Source organism: Odontesthes bonariensis, chromosome 16 (genome assembly GCF_027942865.1).
Source record: "Odontesthes bonariensis isolate fOdoBon6 chromosome 16, fOdoBon6.hap1, whole genome shotgun sequence".
Lineage (NCBI taxonomy): Eukaryota > Metazoa > Chordata > Actinopteri > Atheriniformes > Atherinopsidae > Odontesthes > Odontesthes bonariensis.
In genome coordinates this window covers 20,761,017-20,781,395 of record NC_134521.1, presented here as the reverse complement: position 1 = coordinate 20,781,395, position 20,379 = coordinate 20,761,017, and the positions used below count along the sequence as shown (strand labels likewise).

Below are 20,379 nucleotides of genomic sequence, written 5' to 3'. Positions count from 1 at the left end.
TGTAAAGACAAGGTACAAGGACTGGACTGAAAATGAGTGAAAAAAGCCACCAAAGTCCAATGAAAGACCTTCAGAAAGGCTGAAGAACTATTGTTGAAGATGCCATCATCTGAGCTCCTGCTGTGATTAAAAAAAACTCCCAATATTCAGCTCTTGTTTTTTTTTTCTGAAAAAAACCCCCCAAAAAAACAGAAGTCCAAAACGTTTCTGTGCAAAGTTGCATTACCAGTGGGATCATTTCACCGCATGGATTTGAAATAAATGAAATGACAGCTAAGCAATACAGCCGTAAGCTAAAGATGTTTCTGAAGTGATGCATCAGTTTTCTCTCTGACACACAATATTTATGCATTTTCCTACATTTACTTAAACTTTGGTGGAGTTAGCACAAACTCAAGAGAGTTTGAAAATAGGACGGCAAAAATATCACACTGGCATTCATTTGACCAGCAGCTGAATCTTTAATAGTGGACGATGAATTTACATTACATGGATACAGATATCGGCATAATTTGTCCTGGAGATTATCAATATTTCAGTAAATGCTACAAGCTAGGCATCAGTTTCCAATACCCATCCCCATCTATGACAAGCTTTGCCATGATATCTGTCTGGGTAAAGACCTGTGGTGCTGACTCATGAAAACAAAAACAGCAGAGAATTCACAGTGTGCCATTACACATTGGGTCAGAACATGTCAAATGATTGAGAGACAAATTGTCATTGCAACTTAAATATCCTTGTTTCTGGAAAGAAAAAGCTTCCTAAAGGCCCCTTGTGGCTACAAAAGCCCACCTTCAACACTCTTCTCCTCCTCCCTGCTCTGCCGAGTCTATTCCCGCACATCAGTGTGCTTGAATTCAGTTTAACATTTCCTCAAATACTCAAAAGAGATTACTCATAACAGTTTTCCCAAAGCAGAGCCAAGACACCGGCTCTGTTGTTTAACATTTAAATCACAGTTTAAATAAGAGATTTACCTTGGGGGATGGAGGGATGAAAGCTAGGGTTAGAAAGAGATTGGCTCTGATAAGTGAGCCACTGCCCGTCAGCAGAAAATGATCGAGGATGAAACTGTGTGATATTAAACAGTCTTCTATGGATGACCAGGCAAAACCGTGGAATACCACCGAGTCTCGTATCAACTCAGTGGAGTGTGTGTGTCAGATAGATGATGTGTGCGCACTTATAAATATGTATTTTCTCTGTTGGTGGTTGTGTCTTGCAGAGGGGAGTGAAGCACTGAAAGCACTGAAGTGACTTCTTTTGCTGTCACTCTGCAGCTCTGGTTGAGTTTGTGATTCACAGCAAGAGGAAGAGCTTTGAAAGGGTAACACAAAGAGAACAGAAGTTTGAGCTTAAGGGACAGACAAGATCGGTGATAACTGTTTAAACTTTGGTACATTAAAAACCTGACAAAACTGTAAAGTATCGCGTGTACAACATTATGTGGTTCAATCAAAATGGTTTATACGTTCAAATGTATGGAACAGAACACAAAGAATTATGTTTATGGGACACCTGGAAGTGAGATAAAAAGGAATGAAACATTTTACTTGCCCTTTTTTCTTCTTTCATGCGTGGTTATTGCAGCAGCAGGAAAGGCTGATCAACGCTTCAGAGTCTGTGCTCACATGTAGAAAGAGAGTGAGCTCAAAGCAGACATTGATTTTTACAGGTGTTCTTAGTGTCACTGTCGTATCGATTTCTGGCTGTCTTAATTTTATAAGAACCCAAGTTTTTCCATTTCTCCTGCTCCTTCAGCCGTAAATTTGAATCTCTTCAGAGGCTCCACATCATGGGAAGTTTAAAACTTACCAGGACAATTGAGGGAACTGTTAGTTGAAGTTGCCACGATGCCTGTCACAATAAAGTCAAGCCAGGGACCACCACTCACCTACGTTTCTGGCCTTCAACTCAAAATCACCCTCTGATGGCAGAGCTTTTCGTTTGTTCCCCTAATCATAGTCTTCTCTTCTTAGCTGTAATCTAAATCTGCTTTTTGTTGCTCTTTGAATTTTTGTCATGGATACATACATATATTTTTTAATTTCCCCCATTGGGGGATGAATACAGTATTTCTCTATTCTCTATTCTATTCTATACAGAAACTGCTGTGTTCTTGATTTGCTGATGAAGCCCTGCACTCAGCAGCCAGTTCTAAGCCATTTTTCCCCTCTTACACTTGTGAACAGTCTATATTATCTCCTACAAAGACATGGTGAGCTCTATCATTCAATCAGTGTTGGTAATAGCAGGCCAAAGCACTCTGTTCGGCTGGAGTGGGGCAAGGGAGAGCTCATGAGGAATCAACAGCTGTTTGCTGATGTCAGCCCTCATCACTTCCGAGCCTTTCATTGGGAAATCTAACCTGACATACCAGATGGCTTATATCAGGACCATCAGGGAAATTCCTGTAGAAACCTTTAGAAAAGAGGAGACACCTAAAAAACACTTAAATGCTTCATCCAGTCACCAGCTATGACCAATCAGATAAACCAAGCGCAGCGACATGGATCCAGTTAGGGAAAAAGGACCGTCACTGTTGATGGTTGACCGCCTGTCGCTTGAAGTGTAGGTCACTGATTAATCCAACATTTGTGCTTTGGTTACAAATTAATAGCTTAGACCTTGGAAATATGGATTTTCTTATGACGTCACAGACCTCAAGAGAATCCAGCTGTTCAAAAAAATGAGGCGAAAAGCACTTGGAGACCTTTTTGAAGCGATGGACTCACTGCAGGGTCGATGAGCTGGGATAGTTGTTTCTAAATTGTCCAGAAACTCTCAGTGTGCCGACCGGATTCCAAAAGATGATTTAAAAAAATAATAATAACAAAAAAAAATAACAATAATAAATAAAAAATTATCATTTTACTAATACTTTGTACATATTTTTTTTATTATTATTTTATGTTTTATTATGTTTTATTAAGTTTTTAGATTTATTGCACCAAACAGACCAGGCCAAATTCCTTTTCATGTGAATATTACTTGGCAATAAAATCTTTTCTGATTCTGAAATGTTTTCCACCTGCTTGTTTCCAATTCATTTGCTGTTTGTTCAGGTTTAGGCATCAAAAGAAATGGAATAGGTTTTTCATTCTAATCCAACATATTGAACAATGATGGAGAAATGTTTGTTATTTGGCAATCCTGGGAAATGTCAGTACATTATGCTGTTTGAAGGTAGAAGTTGACCAAACTCCTGAGCAAATGCTCCCATATGGTTCAGCCTCCCTATCAACCCTGCAACACTGCCTTAACTCTGTGCAGCTACTGCTTTGCCCTTGTCACCTTTTTGTGGCCTTGAACCAGAACCAAGCAAAGGTAAACCTGTCGAACAGAAGCTCATCGATCATTTCAGCTTTGCATGTACGGTGAAGAAAGCAGCTCTGCCATACCTGAACTTTTAACCTGTACGCAGTATTTAGCTCCTGTGTACATTATAACAACACAGAAGTAAAGATAAAAACAAATCTAAAAAAATCTGCTCTGATTCAGTGCTTATCAGATTTGTACAAACCGACACACACATTATAAAGACCTTATTTCCTTCTCTATGACTGACGGCACGGTCTCCAGCGGCTTCATTAGGAAAATCATATAAATACATAGCCTGGGACCATGATTTGTTCAATAATTAATAGGCTGCTTCTCTCCTCTTTCTGACTGCAGCTGCTGAAGGCAGGTCTGGAGGATGTTGTTAAAACCAAGAACACAACTCCCGTGTGTGTATGAATAACTGCGTTTGGCAACTGGATGAATACACCGAAAATTCCCAATGTAGTAACTCTGCTGGTGGAAATTCCCAGATTCTAAAGGATTTTTTGAATGTTTTTTAGTTCACCTGGATATTTTCACAATTTACATTTTCAAACTAAATGTACATGACACATTGCAAAAAGCTTGACCAAAGTGATGGGACCAATGATTAATTAGTTTGAAATTCTTGCTTCTCTGTGCAGCCACTTGCAGTTATGAAATAATATAAATAAAACCTGCAGTGACATGACAAACGACTTCAACAGGGGTGGTGCGTGGTGGTTTTTGCGATGCAGTATTTCTGCATCAGAGCAGAACGTGTTTCTCGAGTGTTTTATCTAATAAGCCAGGAAGCGTTTGCTGCATTTGGCTGAATCTGAGCAGACAGATCCCTTTACACCTCAGAGTTCATCTGGCTTCTTACGTCACATGATCAATAAATGCGAGTGATCCAGAGCCAGAGGAAGCCACGCACGTCCATCATCATGCTGCCCGTGCACACTTTACTGGTGATGTTATAGCTTCAGGTCATGAGCCACTCCAGCATTCTGCATTCTTTTCTTGTTCAAATCATTTATCCAAAGCACACTGTTCCAGGGCTGGTCTGACTTTTCAGTGTAACATGGCTTTTCTATTCTGCCTTATGCTTTGCATCTTGTGGTTATCCCAGTATATTTACTTTGCAAGGACTTGAATGATGACGTCTTTGATCTACAGTTTGTTCTAAATGTTTTCTTTACTGTGGGAATTAGCTTGTGATCTTCCACTGCTGTTATCTGCTCTGGACATAAAGGCCGTTTTATGTTGTCGAACCAACCAGTGCATCTTTTTTCTCAGAAATGAACCAAACCTTTGATTTGGACACTCCGAATGGTCCCACTCTTAACTCAAATAAATTAGACTTGTGTTGGCAGCCTTGGATCAGACCGTTTCACTGCACTGAGAGTTCATTTAACATGTTGTTGTTACTTCTTCCTGTTTATTTTGGATCTTTCCCATGTATTTGTATGTCTTTGTCTATGTCTTAGGCTGCGGCTACACGAAAACGTTTTTCACTGTAAACGATACTTTTTCTTATCGTTTCGCTGTCGCGGCCACACGGAGCCGGCGTTCCCACTACCCCAAAACGAGAACGGGTTCCAGAGTGGGAAAGTTTGAAAACGAGGTTGTTTCGTTTCCATTATTACAGCGAAAACGTTTTTGCGTCAGTCAAACGTTGACGCTGTGAGACTTCTCTATTGTCTCACAGCGTGGCGTGACACAGTGGCGTGTGTACTGCATCGTTTCATCGTTTTCATCCGTTTTCGTCTGGACCTGAGTCTTTACAGCAGCGTTGCCGTGTGGTTGCAAGAATTTTCGTACCCGTTTTAAAAAAAAACCTCGTTTCGTTTCCGTGTAGTGTGTTTCTTTGTTGTTGGTTATGTATGTTCCATTAGCGCGACTTGGCGGGCGTGCTTATGGCTGCTATTCTTTTTGTTGTTATTGTTGTTTTTTTGGTTTGGTTTTGTTTTTGTTTTTAATGTCATGCACTATCTGTTTTGGTGCTGAGGTGGGTTTTATTTTTATTTTTAGGGGATATGTGGAGGGATATAGCAGGTGGGTTTAGGTGAGGGGTGGTGGGGGTGGTGGGGGTGGGATGGTTACCTACCTACTGTACTCAGTTGTGTTTTTGCTAATTCTTCACTGTTTGTTGTAACCAATGAAATCTTTAATAAACATTTGATCACAAAAAAAAATTTAACATGTTGTTGGTTCAGAAAAACAACTTCCATTTGCAAATGGAATCGACTAAATGTTCAACTTTTTCCGATCCCAAGGGAATAAGAAAGTGTTCTGCATATAGAAGCACTTTCCAACATACTATCTTCAATTTGGAGATATTTGAAAAAGCACATCTACTTTACTATGCTGGGAGATTCGATGTGTTTTGGTAAACAGCTCCAAACACGTTTGGACTTAGCTGTAAAGACATACACACGTCGATCAAACTCATCCAGAAGGTTTGCCATCGATTTTATCCAAACAGACCATACCCATTATGATGAAACAATCACAGAGCTTAAAGGTGTACTGATTAAATTTTTAGTCACAAGCCTTTATTTAATCCCACACACTTTATCAACAAAAACTTATGAAGCTTAAAGCTCCATTAAACTACAAAGTCAGTGGAACTCATGTCCTCTGTGGGTTTCAGTCTTTGAGAAACTCTTCTACATTACAAGTATTCAACCAAAATAGTTGTCGATTATAAGAAGAAAATATGAGGAATGACCCCTGCTGGACAAAATCAGAGCTGGGGTCCGTTTCACAAAGCAGGTTCAACAAACTCTGAGTCTATTCCTGATCTCTGAGTTGATCTACTCTGAGATAGAAAACCCTGAGTTTTCGGTTCCAGAAACGCTGATTTGAGTGAGGTTAATCAACTCTGAGTAGGTTCACCTTGAGTTTAGCGCGTGCACCACAACTTTAAAAAGCCAGCATCAATGGAGCCCCGATTCGACGAGTCACCTTGGCAACGGGGAAGAGGAGGGGCTACGTTTTTCACCAACCTCGAATTGGAAATCTTAATGCGCTCATACGGCGAGTTTCAATACGTTTTTAGAAATAAGTGCAACACCGCTGCAGCAGCAAAAGCGTAAGTTTAAATGTAGTCCTTTGCAATCACAATAATATTACAGGGAAACTGCTTGAATGGTAGCCCATTCATTTATTTCATTTAGGTGCAATCCCGCAGGGGAGAAGCGCACTTGGCAGCAGTTTAAGATGAAATATAAAAACATTGTTCAAACAGGTGAGACCTCGGCATGGAGGTACCTCATTTTGATTATGTTTTACACTGTAAAGTAAATATTAAGTGGCTATTTGACTGTGCAGTTATTTTATTCCCAACATAATGCTGTTTTCACACACATAAACTATGTCTTCTCATCTATACCATCCATCCATCCATTATCTATACCGCTGAATCCGTCAGTCGGGTCGCGGGGGGGCTGGAGCCTATCCCAGCAGTCAATGGGCGAGAGGCGGGGTACACCCTGGACAGGCCGCCAGTCCATCACAGGGCCACATAAAGACAAACGAGACAAACAACCATACACACTCACACTCACTCCTAAGGACAATTTAGAGTCATCATCTATATCATGTTCTGTTAAATACTTATGCCTATTTAAACTAACACAGACTTCTACTGAGCCGTAAAACCGGTGCTGCCCAGCACCGCCACCTCTAACGGGAGGGCAGTGGCTGAGGGAATCCCCGGAGGGAATCCACCCCCAAGACACGAGTGCCTTTATAAAATATAATAGGTCTATATATGTCTTTTTTAAGCCTATTCATACAAATATTTATTTGTCTTTTATGTCTTTTTTATCTTTTGTCCCAACACATTCTGATGGTGCCGCTCAAAAAGATAATTGTCTGTAAATGCAAAAATCTATGCGCGGTCTGATAACCATCTCCGACGAATATTTAATTCTCTGCGCAATAATGCTGCACCTTGCACGGGATCGTTGTCTAAAGGACATGTTCGTGAAAAAAGTCGCCTCCTACTGTGCCTAATGGACTTCTAGAAGTAGAAGAACTCGCTCTGCTGACTGAATGAATGAGGAAATCAAATGGCGTGTGTGGCTGAAAGAGGGCGGAGACAGAAAGAAACTCAAGGTTTCTTGAATAAAACCTGGTCCCGACCAGGTTAGGTTCAGAGAGTCTGTTACTACGGTAACTGACCGTGAGGTTAAGTTACCTCTCTTTGTGAAACAGGCTAGAGTTACCCCTCTTTCTCAGGGTTGAGTTACCTCCCTTTGTGAAACGGAAAACTCAGAGTTTCCCTCATTTCAGGGTTAACCTACTCAGAGTTTTCACTAAACCTGCTACGTGAAACGGACCTCTGGTGAACAAGCCTTTGACCAAAAGGGGCTGAAATAACATGAGTGACATTTGTTTGTCAAAGCACAAAGCTTTCATAATCCTCTCTGTGATGGACCGACAGCATAAAGCAGGTTTCAAGTCTTTGAAGTCTGTGGAGAGGGGAAAAACATTTGCAAAGTTGCGTCGTAAGATTAATTCATCAAGAATAAAACATCAACCGTGTTGTAAACAGAAATATCTTTTCACAGTGAAAGACAGGATTTCAGGTACGGAACCCCGTGGGCACCGTCAATCGAAATCTTTGCAGTGTCGACAGCTGACCTTAAATGAATGCGCAAACCTAAGCAGGCCGGTGTTTCCAAATGGCCAGTATATTGTTTTTATGTATGTGCTGATTATTAATAGCATGTGAAGAAAGGAGAGGAGATCGAATAAGAGAAAAGCACAAAACAAAATGATAAAGAGCCACTGGAGTCTGCCCAAGGCAATTAATTAGTTTTATCATCTGCACGCCGGCCAGCATGTTTGAAAATATCAGAACATCTCTGTTAATATGCTCCGTGTGTATCCCTGAATATATCTTAAATAGTGCAGAGTTTTGTTTCTCTCTGCAAAGTTTAGAGGTGCGTGTGAATAATTCATATCTATTGACTTCTGTCAGCAGCGGATGGAAAGCAGAGCTAGATCAACTGATCCTCTTTCACAGAGCTTGTTGCACACGCAGAGACTCATCTCCTGTCTTTTTTTACGGCATTTTGACTTTGATTTGACATCGTAGCAGGAAAAGCTCACGTCTTTTTAATGATATCTAATTATGATCCTTTTCCAGCAGTTTGATTTCTAACACTAACCGAGTGATGTTATTGTCTAAGTCCCACCAGGAAGTGACAAAAGTAAATTTGGGTTTTTGAAAAACCTTAACCCAGAAAGGGCAAGGATAATGAAACACTTTCAGAATAATATTCTTTCCCACTGTGGAAACCCTCATGAGTCATATTTTCCTCCTGCAGGCTGTTTTACATTTCATTCCATTATGTCGTCTGCATTTTCTTCTATTTAAAATCAACCAAACTTGAGCACATTTACGTACAACATCTTCAAAAAATTCAAGTTAGATCTGAAAAAGCTAAGGTTTCTCACCAGCTATGATGACTCTTGTGGTGGATTGTCTTTAATCAGGAGTTAAGGTTACCTAAGGTGAAGGCTTAAAGGTGAATTACTTGTTATTATTCATTATATCTATCCAGTCGATAAATGTATACATTTTAACCAAGATTCACATGCTTCAAACAATTGCTTGAAGTAAAGCATGATCTGAGAATAAGTGTCTGTTCATGAAAAATCAATTTTTGCATTTCTGTGATGTTTTCATTCTCAAGCCAAACTCTTTGTAACTGTGAAGACGTCTTCTGCATTTGACTCTTTACTTTTCTTTTAAAAAGAGAGAAATTGTTTTTTAAACTAAGGAAGAGCTCAGATTATTCAAGGTTAGAATAAGATGAATAATAAATTGCAAATGTATGGATTTTGCCTTTTTTTTTTAAACTTTGTATTATTCAGAAGTCAGAGATTTTAAAAGGTTGTTCAAGCAGACCAGTTTTTCATTATTAAAGAGGTTAACGACTTTAGGAACTTTGGATATTGTTTTTCCACATGGGTCTTTGAACAGTTTGCTGTAAGCGTAATGCGGTAAGAATTGATAGCCTACATGCACTTTAATTTCCCAGTTTTCGGTCTCATCCAAGTTTTGATCAAGCTTTGGAAGAGGTGTTTATAACACAAGAAATCTGGTGATTTATACATAGTCAAAAGAGGATCCAAACTTTTAGACAAATGTTGACAGTCACATCTAATTTTCCTATCTCAGCTGCAACAATCTTCAGAAACAGCAGAATATCTTCAGAGATGGGAATAGGGTGTTTATGTGGAATGATATCCTGGTTTATATCAGGAAAAAGCAAAGATTCTGCATTGATACAGTAACAGAAAACAATCAGGATTTTGCAGCTCATAAAAAAATGGCTGCCTTTTACTCATTCTCATAATTTAGTGAGTTTTCAGTCTGAAACTCTGCACAGCAATACTGTCATATTACATTCAACTGCTGTAAAACTCCAAAAAAGAAGAAGAAAAGGTGAAATTGTGCAGTTATTTTAGTTGAATGTAATGATGTGGTAACACTGCTGTGATAGGTTGTCAGATATGAGGAAGGCAGAGATCAGCAACAGGTGAACAATAAACATGTCGATTGTTGTGAAAGCCAACATCTGGACACACTTTGGATTTTACATCTAATGTGGGAGAAGGATGTCATGACATGCTCATGACTTCTGGCCTAGTTACATCCTGGGCCTTGTTGTTCGGCTCATACGAATATGGGTAAAAGGTAGTATGGGCTGTTTACATTTAGGGCAGACGCTCGGCGTCGCAGAAAGAGATTGAGTCCGGATGACGCATGCATGTTATGATTAAACCAGTATAAAGTTGGTTCACAGTATGAAGACGGTGGACATTTTGTACATTCTGTATGCACATTTGCTGTGACGGTTTGTTCAATAAACTCCCCAATGGATGGCTGACCAACGCGGGATTCGACTCTAATTTCTCCACAACACTAACAAAAACAGCAAAAACTACTAAGCTCATTTAAAGAAATGTTCTAATATGCAATAAAAAACAAAAATTTCTGTAAACAAATATGCAGCTTCTGCATCACAATAAGTTAGGAGAGAACTAAAGAAAGACAGAAAAATGTATAGCATCCACAACTAAAAGGGTTCTGGAAAATTTTACAATCTGCAGATTAACTGGTGACAGGTGAGGGTGTCAGAATTGGGTATAAAAGGGGCATCTGACAAAGGTTTAGTCTTTCTAAGCAAAGGCAGGTCATGACTCACCATTATGTGCAAAAAGTGGTCAGAGAATCATCAATCAAGTTCAACATCTACAGAGCAGAATAACGTTAAAAGATTCAGGGAGTCTGGGGAAAGCTCCGCAACACAATATATGTATATATGAGGAACAACATGAGCCATTTTTACTCTCATCAACTTCAGTAAGAACAGCCAAGAATTAGAAATTAGATTTTTGTCCCTCAACTCAGAAGGAGGAGAATCGCCAAAATTGAGGTATCTTTTTCAAGTAAGGATCCACACTTAATCCCTGATTAATATTGAAGGCAGTTGTCTGATTGTTTAAATTACTTACTGACTGTCTTTATTGATCAAAAAGTGGCTACTGCATGTGGTGTAATGTGGAAACTTAAGGGTGCAGTACAATGAGACGCATCTAAAAGGTGTGCATACAAAACCATTAACAAATGAACTGAAATAGATTTGTGTGACCAGTAAAGTCTCTCTCCTCTACATAAGACTTTAGAGGGAGAAGATATTTATGCGTGCAGCACAAAACCAGCTTTTTCAAGGATCTAATCATAACAAGGATACTTGAGTGAATGGAAATGCAGTAACTATTTTGTGTTCCGGATAACACAACACTCCTCCAGAGCCACAGATTACATGAGACTGCTATTGTGTTTTTTTTTTTTTTTTTGTGACGAGTAAACTGGCTCAAGTGTAAAAAGGTGTAAAATCAGTTAAGTACCTCTTTAATTGCAGAACAGTTATTTTTCTCTTTGTTTTTAACTTCACTGATCTTAATTAAGCCCTCAAAGTGTTTTCCAACTTCACATGAAAGGGACTCAGCAGCACCAGAGGCCAAGCTTATTCTAATTTTTTGGGCAGCCCATGACTCACACTTGCATCAAAGTCTTCTGAGATCTCCACTCTTTGTTCTGTCTCATGGGAGCAAGACACAGTTGAAGACAATTGGGTTGCCATGCCAACAGCTTGACACTCAGCAGCAGCACCACCACAGTGTGGTTTCCTCTGACTGTGCCCCTTGTCGTTTTATTGTATTCCAAAGACACCCTTAGACACCTTTGCACATCGAGGCTCTCCAGTTCATCCTGATGGTTTTGAGCAATTACAGGCTGAAGTGCCATTTAATTAGCCTTTGAGCTGCCTTTAAAGGGATGGAGATAATTGGGTTTATAGTATAGATTTTTTAAATCTGAGCAAACTTTGGATATCTCTTTTAATCAGAACTTTCTTTTCAGGTGCATGAAAGTGTTTTATGCCAGACCTTGGCAGAAATAAATGAAGATATGATTATTTTAATTATCATTAAACTTAAAACCCCCAAATTAAAAGCCTCTTATATCTTATCGGACAAATGCACCTTCGTAAGCTTTGAAAAGGTGAGCACAAGTAAGCACTTTTATTGCTCCATCTAGTCATAGCCTTTGTTTAGCCATGGGTTTGTGCTGCTAAATTCAGATCACTTCTATGCCAGGGCAGTTTAGTACTTCTCACAGTATTTAGGCAAATACAACCCATAATGGCTTCCTGTAAAGCGCCACCCCAACATGAGCAGCAGGGGGAATATAAAACGTTTGATGGTGTGGAAACATGCAATCCTTTCAGTTACTCAAACATTTGTAACACAAATTCAAGACCAACATACAGCAACAGCTGTAGAGAGTTATGTTCAGTGAATAAGAACATTTCACTTCAACTTTTAAGTCACTTCTTCGTTGGGTTTATGCTGAGCCGAAATCTTCACTCCGCTTGAGAAGAAATGTTCTTGTCGTGTCTGTCTGTCCTGATTGGAACTTTAAGGCTACGGCTACACGAGAACGAAACGAGGTTTTTTTTGAAAACGGGTACGAAAATTCTTGCGACCACACGGAAACGCGCTGCTGTCCAGACGAGAACGGATGAAAACGATGAAACGATGCAGTACACACGCCGCTGTGTCACGCCACGCTGTGAGACAATAGAGAAGTGTTAAAATTGGCTCACAGCGTCAACGTGTGACTGACGCAAAAACGTTTTAGCTGTAACAATGGAAACGAAACGAGGCCGTTTTCAAACTTTCCCACTCTGGAACCCGTTTTCAAAAACTATCGTTTTGGGGTAGTGGGAACGCCGGCTCCGTGTGGCCGCGACAGCGAAACGATAAGAAAAAGTATCGTTTACAGTGAAAAACGTTTTCGTGTAGCCGCAGCCTAAGTCTACATGTCAGAGGTGATCAAAAAGAAAAGTTCATTGGTCACTGTGAATGTTGCTGGTAATTATTGGACTTTCTCAGTTTTATCACCTTCATATGTGTAGTGTAAATCCTGCATCAGCAGTTTGTGTTGCTCAGAAAAAACACCTTTTACAGAGCAAAACAGCAAAAAGCCACCTCTAGCTCCCTGATTGAAAATGTATACCTTTCTCATCTTTGGCCTGTTGATTGTAGAATCTTCCAGAGCAATATTACTTGTATATTTGATCAACTTTTCTCTTTTTTTGAATGTCTCCCAACTTCTTTCGGTTATGTTGATCTTAAATTTGTTTAGATTTCCAAAGTACACTGACCTTGGTCAGTAAAGATACTTCAAATAGTTTACATGGACTTGTGTCTGTAAAATAAAGGTTCAAAGAAATGAATATGCTAGAGACTGAAGTTTGAACGCATTTTAGTAAAATTTCTTAATTTTTTTCATCCTTTACGTCACATCCTTCCTCAAGCTCTCCATTTATTCTCTTTTTCTAATCTACTCTTTGTTTCACTTCATTCCTTTTACTGATTCACATCTTTGTGCTTTGCTCTGTGATTCTTCACTCCATTTTTGGCTCTCTTAGCTTCTTCTTCTCGTTTGTATCCATCCCCTCCCGGTCACCTCAGTTTTCTTGTGCTTTCCTCTCCTGCCTGTCCCCTGCTTATCAGATGTAACAGATATAAATCCCTCATCTGACCTACCTCTGCAGGAGCTGCCGCCTTAAAAGGAAGGTCAAACTGCCAGTCTTCCCCCGACGCTGCTCTCCACTCAGTGTAAATCCCACTGTGTAAATGCACTCATACATAGAGGTCACTGTACTCAACAGAGCAACCTCACAAGTTTTGTGTAGCAATTAATTACCATCACGGTGGCCGGCACATATGGGCCTATTATCATAAGGCCCCATGGGAGGATATTTCCTGCTGGCAGTATTCTGTGGGGAAGTGACAGGGAACACTTTGAAATGCCAACAGGCTTCTCTTTTCCTCCTTTTGTTGGTTCTGTAGTGGAGCCAGAGATAAGCCGATAGAGTTTGCTAGTTATTTTTACCAAGGTTTCTGCTTTACAGGAAAAAAACATTGATTTTCTAGCGCATCCAATGATGATACTGTAGTTGTCTGATCAATTCTACATCTAAAACATGTTTCTGCAAACAACAAAATTCCCTTGAAAAGAACTGATTACAAGAATTGTGTGCCTTTTCTGTATCATCTCCAGAGGTACATAACTGCTAGAGATATAAGATTGTTGAAAAGTTGGAAAGGTTTGCTTTTTCTTTTTTACTATCCATACCCATGTTTGGTACGATTCCTTATTAAAAGTACTAAGATTTTCTAATACTGTGTTGAGTTTTTTAGCCTTTAAATTGAAGGATTCATTTGATGTGTTTCCATGAAGGTTTCTTCATGCACATTTTAAAGGTTGTATCTTAAAAGGCAAATGAAAACAGATGTGTAAAGACAAAAGAATGTCCCTTATTGTGCTAGTTTGGACTGCTATTGGAAACCTGCAGGTCTGTCACATGCCCCTCTCCATTTTATCCTCCACTTTATTTTTCAGTGCTGCCACCCTAACCCTGCCCTCTCCTCCTCTCAGCCGACAACTTATCTGCCCACTTCACTCTCATCCTTTTCATCTCGGCTAGTTTATCGTAGAATCTGCAGAAAAATCACTGCGCATTCCACTTAAAACAACAGGATTTCACAAAGCTATACTTTATAGTTCTCTACTAGCTGCTGCTCAAACTAATATTTATAACCTTTGAAGTTTTTATGGATTTTTTTTTCATCTATCACCTTATCTCCCTTCTTATTCGTTCATGTGAATCCTCAGCTTTAAGATATGTGTGGAAACTTTAGGACCTGAAAAATGTGTTGGCAAACATTTAGTTAATGTGCCAAAGAAATGAGCCTTGCCATTTGATAAGACCCTTAAGGTTAGGCATAAAAAACATAGGTTGGCTTAAATATTTTGTATATGGACATATAAATAACAATGATTGATAGTTTGAAATGAATGAAATGGACAGGATCTAGAGGATGAGCTTCTCACAGATACTTCTACATTTGGTTTAATTTGAAAGTCACTGTTTGGTTACAATTAAGCATTACGAACCATGTGGGTTAGGTTAACAAAGCATCCTACTCTGCCTTAAAGTAGACCCACTTTCTTATGATAATGATCCTTATGGCACGTTTCGACCTATCTGAAAATGACAAAACATGCTGTAGCACATCTCTCACCGTTTTAAATTATTTTGAAAGAAAAAAATGTCCAATTTTTGCAAATTATCAGGAACACCATCAGACTTTTACCATCAGACTGATTTAATGACTATTTTCATCATCACATCCACCAGATATTTAGTCCGTTTGGGTTTATGATTTCTGGTTTGATATAACTGATGAAATTTCCTCTGAAACGCAGTTACTGTCAAAATAGTCAAATTTGCGCAGCTGCATATCAGAGAACAACATTAAACGCACTGAGCTGCTTCCCACCAAAGGTGATGCCATGTTTTTTCTAAGTGAAGCAGAGCAGAAAAGCGCAGGTGCCGCTCCTGAGCTCAGGCCTGCGCAGCATCTGCTGCGGGCTGTGTTGGGAGCCAGACGCCTCTTCCTGTTGACTCTGTTTTACTTGTGCAAAAAAATACAAAGGCACAAAGCAGTCAGCTGTATTCTGGCACATATTGCATGTTTCCAGGGCAGTAAGGCTGGTTTCACAGGTGTTTCCTAAAGCGAGGAAACAGAAGTGGCTTTATGAAATCAAAACGGAAACACTGAGTGAGACAGCGTCTTTAATGACAACAAATGTTGCTGTGTTATTACAAGTGTAGACTTGTATGTCTGACTCTCTGACAACAGACTTTAAAATTCAATGAACTTTAGAATGAAATCAAATAAATTTTTCTACATTTAAACTGCAGTGTGCACTCTGCATTCTAGATTTATTCGAGCATGTAAATCTGAATGTGAGCTGCACACGTACTCAGGCTCCCACAGCAGAGTGAAGACTGCTGTAGCACTTGCCCACCAGGGCCATGTGTGGCCATGTGCATGTTTTTATTTGTGCTACAGAGTGTAAATATTTCATTTTCTATGATTTACCGCTTTGCTCTTTGACTTTATCTGACACTGCTGCCCCAAACCACTCTGGCCTGTTGAGCAAAGGAGGAGAGGTCAAGTTTAAATAATTTTTATTTTCAAACTGTGACTGAAAATAGCAGCCGAGTCCTTATCACGGTAACATTCAGTCATCTGCATACAGAAGTACTTGTGTGTGCCTCCGACAAATTTATGTCTAGCATGGTAGTAAATCTAGGTCTCCGTGCTTCTTTTGCTAAATCTTCGAGCAGAACCTTGGGGTACATTTCCACTCAGCTTTCACTTTGGATGCTCATGTCAAAATCTCAGGTTGGCTCTTGTTTTTAATTACAAAGTTAAGGTCCATTGTGTTCATGCATTTATTTTATCAGGTCCGGATTATTGTAATTCTTTGTAAATCCTTGTAAAATTCTTTGTCAAACTAAGTCCTCGAAGTACTCACAAGTCACACTGTTGCTAATTCAGTTGCACTGCCTCCCCATCAACTTCAGAGTCCAACTTTAAGATCCTGGTTTGGACTTCTAGAGCTCTGCATGAACACATCAGAAAACTTTTCCATCCATACGTTTGACTTACTTTTTACTTATTCATACAGCAACAATGATGATTTTCAGTGCTAAAGAAAGAAAAAGGACAAGGTTTGGAAACTGCAAAAAAAACAAAAAACTGCAATCTAAGACTTTGTCCTTTGTCTTGTTGATTAAGTGTATTTTTTGTGTCCTGTATAAATAGAACTTGAGTCAAACAGTTTTGTTTGTTTCGAACAAAAATTTTGATGCAAACAAAAAAGATGTGGCCAGTGCTGAACCAGATGTACAGCATGTGGCACACAATAAAGGGAAAAAAAGAAAAATGAAATGAGCTTTTATGAGCATTTTTAAAAGAACCCTTTGGATAGTGATGCAAAGCCAAACAAAAATGAGTCATTTACACATCCATCAAAATATGCTAGGTACGTATTTCTACACTTTGCATTTAAAATATGTAACCCACATGCTGATTTTTGTATGTCAACATTACTAATATTTTAGCTTTGCCTATGTGGGATTCCTGCACACATGCAGCTACTGTAAAGTCAACAAAACATAAAGATATGATTTACCCTGAGGATGTAGGTACCAAAATGTTTCTCTTAGATCTAATATTCACCTTGCATGTCTGATGTCTCTGGGCTTACCCCAGAGCATTTGTGTTTCTGCCTTTGTTTTGTATTTTTAAGCTTTGTTTCTCCAGCAGGATGACTGAGCACTTGCGATGCGTTCCACCAAGAACCTGCTCCATATTTCATCAGTTTCCACGCTTTTTAAAAGCATCTTCGACGTGAATATGCATTTTTATAAATGCTTTGCTTAAGAGTCACATGAATTAATTCATAAAAAGATGGAAAACTGCATTCTGGCATTAGCATGCAAATGAATCTGGAGAAATGTACAGTAAATGGTGATAGGAGGTTGTGGAAAGAGATAAGCGCAGATTGTGAGAAAGGATTTTTTAAGAAGGAAGGTGAAATAGAAAACTAGGAGGGATTGGATAGAAGATGGAAAAACCAAAAGCAAACACTGACTGTACTCAGATGTGCTTCAGCCGGAGGTGTTGACCACAGACCATATGTAAGGAAACACACAAGTCAGCACAGAGTAAACCAAAGTTAGCAGCCAAAAATTCTCTCCACAACAAGTCCTCGCATCAGTACTATCTACTGTTGGCTTTTTGTTCATACCCCTAAATACCATTTATATGGCCGCCTCTAATGCTCCGATAGGCGATGTTTGTTCCTCTGTCAAACACATCTCAAATGAGCGTTTCCACATCAAACTCTGTCAAGTCACAAATTCCTCTTAAGAAAGCAGAAAGGGTGGATTGATGGTGCCATTAAGCACTAATTGAGACCAAGAAATGAGAATAGATTTTCCTTGTATGGGTTACATTGAGGCAACATCTTTTAACATTACTTTGCTAGGGTTGTTTAAAAACCTTGCTTAGGCTGAAACACATTCTTCATATCATGTCACTTTCACGTGCACCTCCTCTTATTGCAACTACAGTATGCATATTATTCAAACATCGTTATTGGATATTATTCACAACTTTGTTAGGACTCTTCTCCGTCTGCGTGAGTATCAGGTTGATAAATAAAATTAAGGATTTTTATCCTCACATTATTAGGAGAGGTTTAAAACCCAGAAATAAAAAGTGTGAAGAACTTAAAGAGACATCGTTTTTATTTCCCCCTCAGTTTGGCGAATCGGATGCTTCCTGGGACCAGAAGAGCGACCTTTTCATAGAAAACAACTCAAATGTGTTGCGATGTGTTCAAAAACAGCCTGGGTTTGCGACGCCGCGTCACAGAATGGACCACGTTATGCTGACCCACTCTCCAGCTGCAGGATGTCGAAGTGAAAGATGTTAATATAAATAGAAACAATATGGCTTTCACTCAAACTGCCATGAAACCTTTGAGTTGCTTTAAATGGCGAAAAAAAAAAAGATCGATCTTCTCATGTCCATTTACTCCGTGGTTTTTAGCTTCAGCTCCTCCGTTAATAGGCCATCTGTTGGCGACAACCAACCCGTCAAAGTTGGTCACAGCCACTCTGGACGACAGTTGTGATTAAAGCGTTCCAGAAAAGGAGTCTGATCTTCTTTCGACTAAAGCCGGATCAGCAATAAAGGATCACGCGTCATTCTTCTCAAACCAACAACACAGTGGAATTACTGCATTTCTGCCAACAGATTACCTTAATTGTTTCGCACTTGAACTTGAACTTTTAATTAATCACCATTTATTCATATTAATTTATTTTCAGTGAAGGTTTAGAGCTTTTCTTCTCACCACTTATGTCTCATGCTGCAGTTACACCTAAGCAGGTGTGCAGTTTAGAAACAACACACACAGAAAACAACATAAATGAATGAACTACACACTCACCTCAGTGTGCTGATTCGGAGTATCTGACGGCGTCCGGGGGATTTCTCTAATCACCTAAGATGAGAGGGTAGAAAGATACGGTCAACATGTGAAGGATGGGCTGCCTCTAAGCTGATCATCTTCTCCTAGGCCCATATTATTATTTCCCAAGTTTCTCTAATTAGGGAGTGCTGATGTGAGATCAGTGCACAGACCTCCCACCATTATGGCTTTCATTACAGTGGAAAAAAGGAGAAGAACCAATAGTTTGGATCAGCAGAATTCCTGAAAATTCCTTCATAAATGAAGCATCACGGAGCTCTGGAGGCCTCATTTCAGGTTAAGCTTTTACTGTGTGGACTTTTGTTGCGTTTTCATGTTAAATCACAGTAGTTTTTTTTTTTTTTTGCAACACAGCAGCCAACAACTTAATATTAATAATAGATTCATCATCAGCAGCGGCTTCCATTGATGCAGCTACGTTTATTAAAAACCTCTGGCTCACAGTTTTTCCTTTACTTTCGTAAACACTTTACCTGACTAGCTTTTTCTGTGCCTTTGCTTCTTGTACTCTATGTGTGAAGAACTACTGTTCTACTAACCGTAAAGTTATAATATATTGTACCTGTCTGTTCAGAAAACCTCATAAAAACCTATCGGAGGTAAAAAAAATAACAGAACAGCCAGGTTTTTGTTGTCGATAAAGAAATAAAAGCACAAAAAGTTTCTCCCAAAGCTGAATGGCGGAATAGATCTCTGTGTTATGAGTCTTGTCTATAGACATAAACATTATCAGTCACTTCTTTAAACAAATCAAATCTTGTGAAAGCCTCACAATGTTTTGACTCCAAAGTAGTAACAGATTTACTTTCAGAGATTTTTTCTGTGACGGACACCCATTGACAGCTGAGAGATGATGCGCTTCAGTGGCGTGCTGCAGGTCAAAGCCCAAAACAAGAACAACAACATTTCAGAAGCATTCTATAAACTCAGTTTTATCTGGTTAAATATATGATAACGATAACTATGCAAACATCAACCCTGCTGAACAATAATGTTCTATGAACAGTGTTGCTGAGCCCACTGCACACTAAAGCTGTAACAGGACCCAAAAATGGATTTTGATGACCTGCAATAGACCTGATCCACAGAAGGAAAAAGAAAACCAGAAAGGTGTTGGGAGAATCCTCCATGGACACATCGGGCAACCTGAAATAGTCTCTCAAACAAAGACTAATTGAAACCACAAAAGGTACAAACTTATTGTCATCTGGGATGAGATGGTGTCTATTACACTACTGTCTTTCTGGTCTTTTTAGGCTACGATATACTGGAAACAACAGTCTGCTTCAACTCTGCCAATCGATATACTATCAGACTCACGTCTATAATACATTTCTGTTTCAAGGTGATGTTTTCCACTGACTCTGCGTGTCATAATTTACAGTGGTGTTGTGACTTTGTCCCCAGACTGCCAATGCCTGACATTTGCATCATAGTTGGGCATCAGTTTTTATTGAAACCTTGGACGGCAGGTTTTCCATGCATCTCCAAAAATTAGTGTCAATATCTTTCTGTTTTTTCATGCGATTTCAGACTGACCCTTTTGTATATTCAGCTATCTA

At 39.3% G+C, this 20,379-nt stretch overlaps 1 protein-coding gene across 1 annotated transcript in view; it reads right to left on the bottom strand.

Annotated features, from left to right (window-relative positions):
- sgcd (sarcoglycan, delta (dystrophin-associated glycoprotein)) overlaps positions 1-20,379 on the bottom strand; it is a 395,576-nt gene that overhangs the window by 212,957 nt on the left and 162,240 nt on the right. Inside the window, exon 2 of the mRNA XM_075486567.1 lies at positions 18,776-18,829. The gene's annotated coding sequence lies outside the window, so the exon portion shown is untranslated. The remainder of the gene's footprint in view (positions 1-18,775; positions 18,830-20,379) is intronic.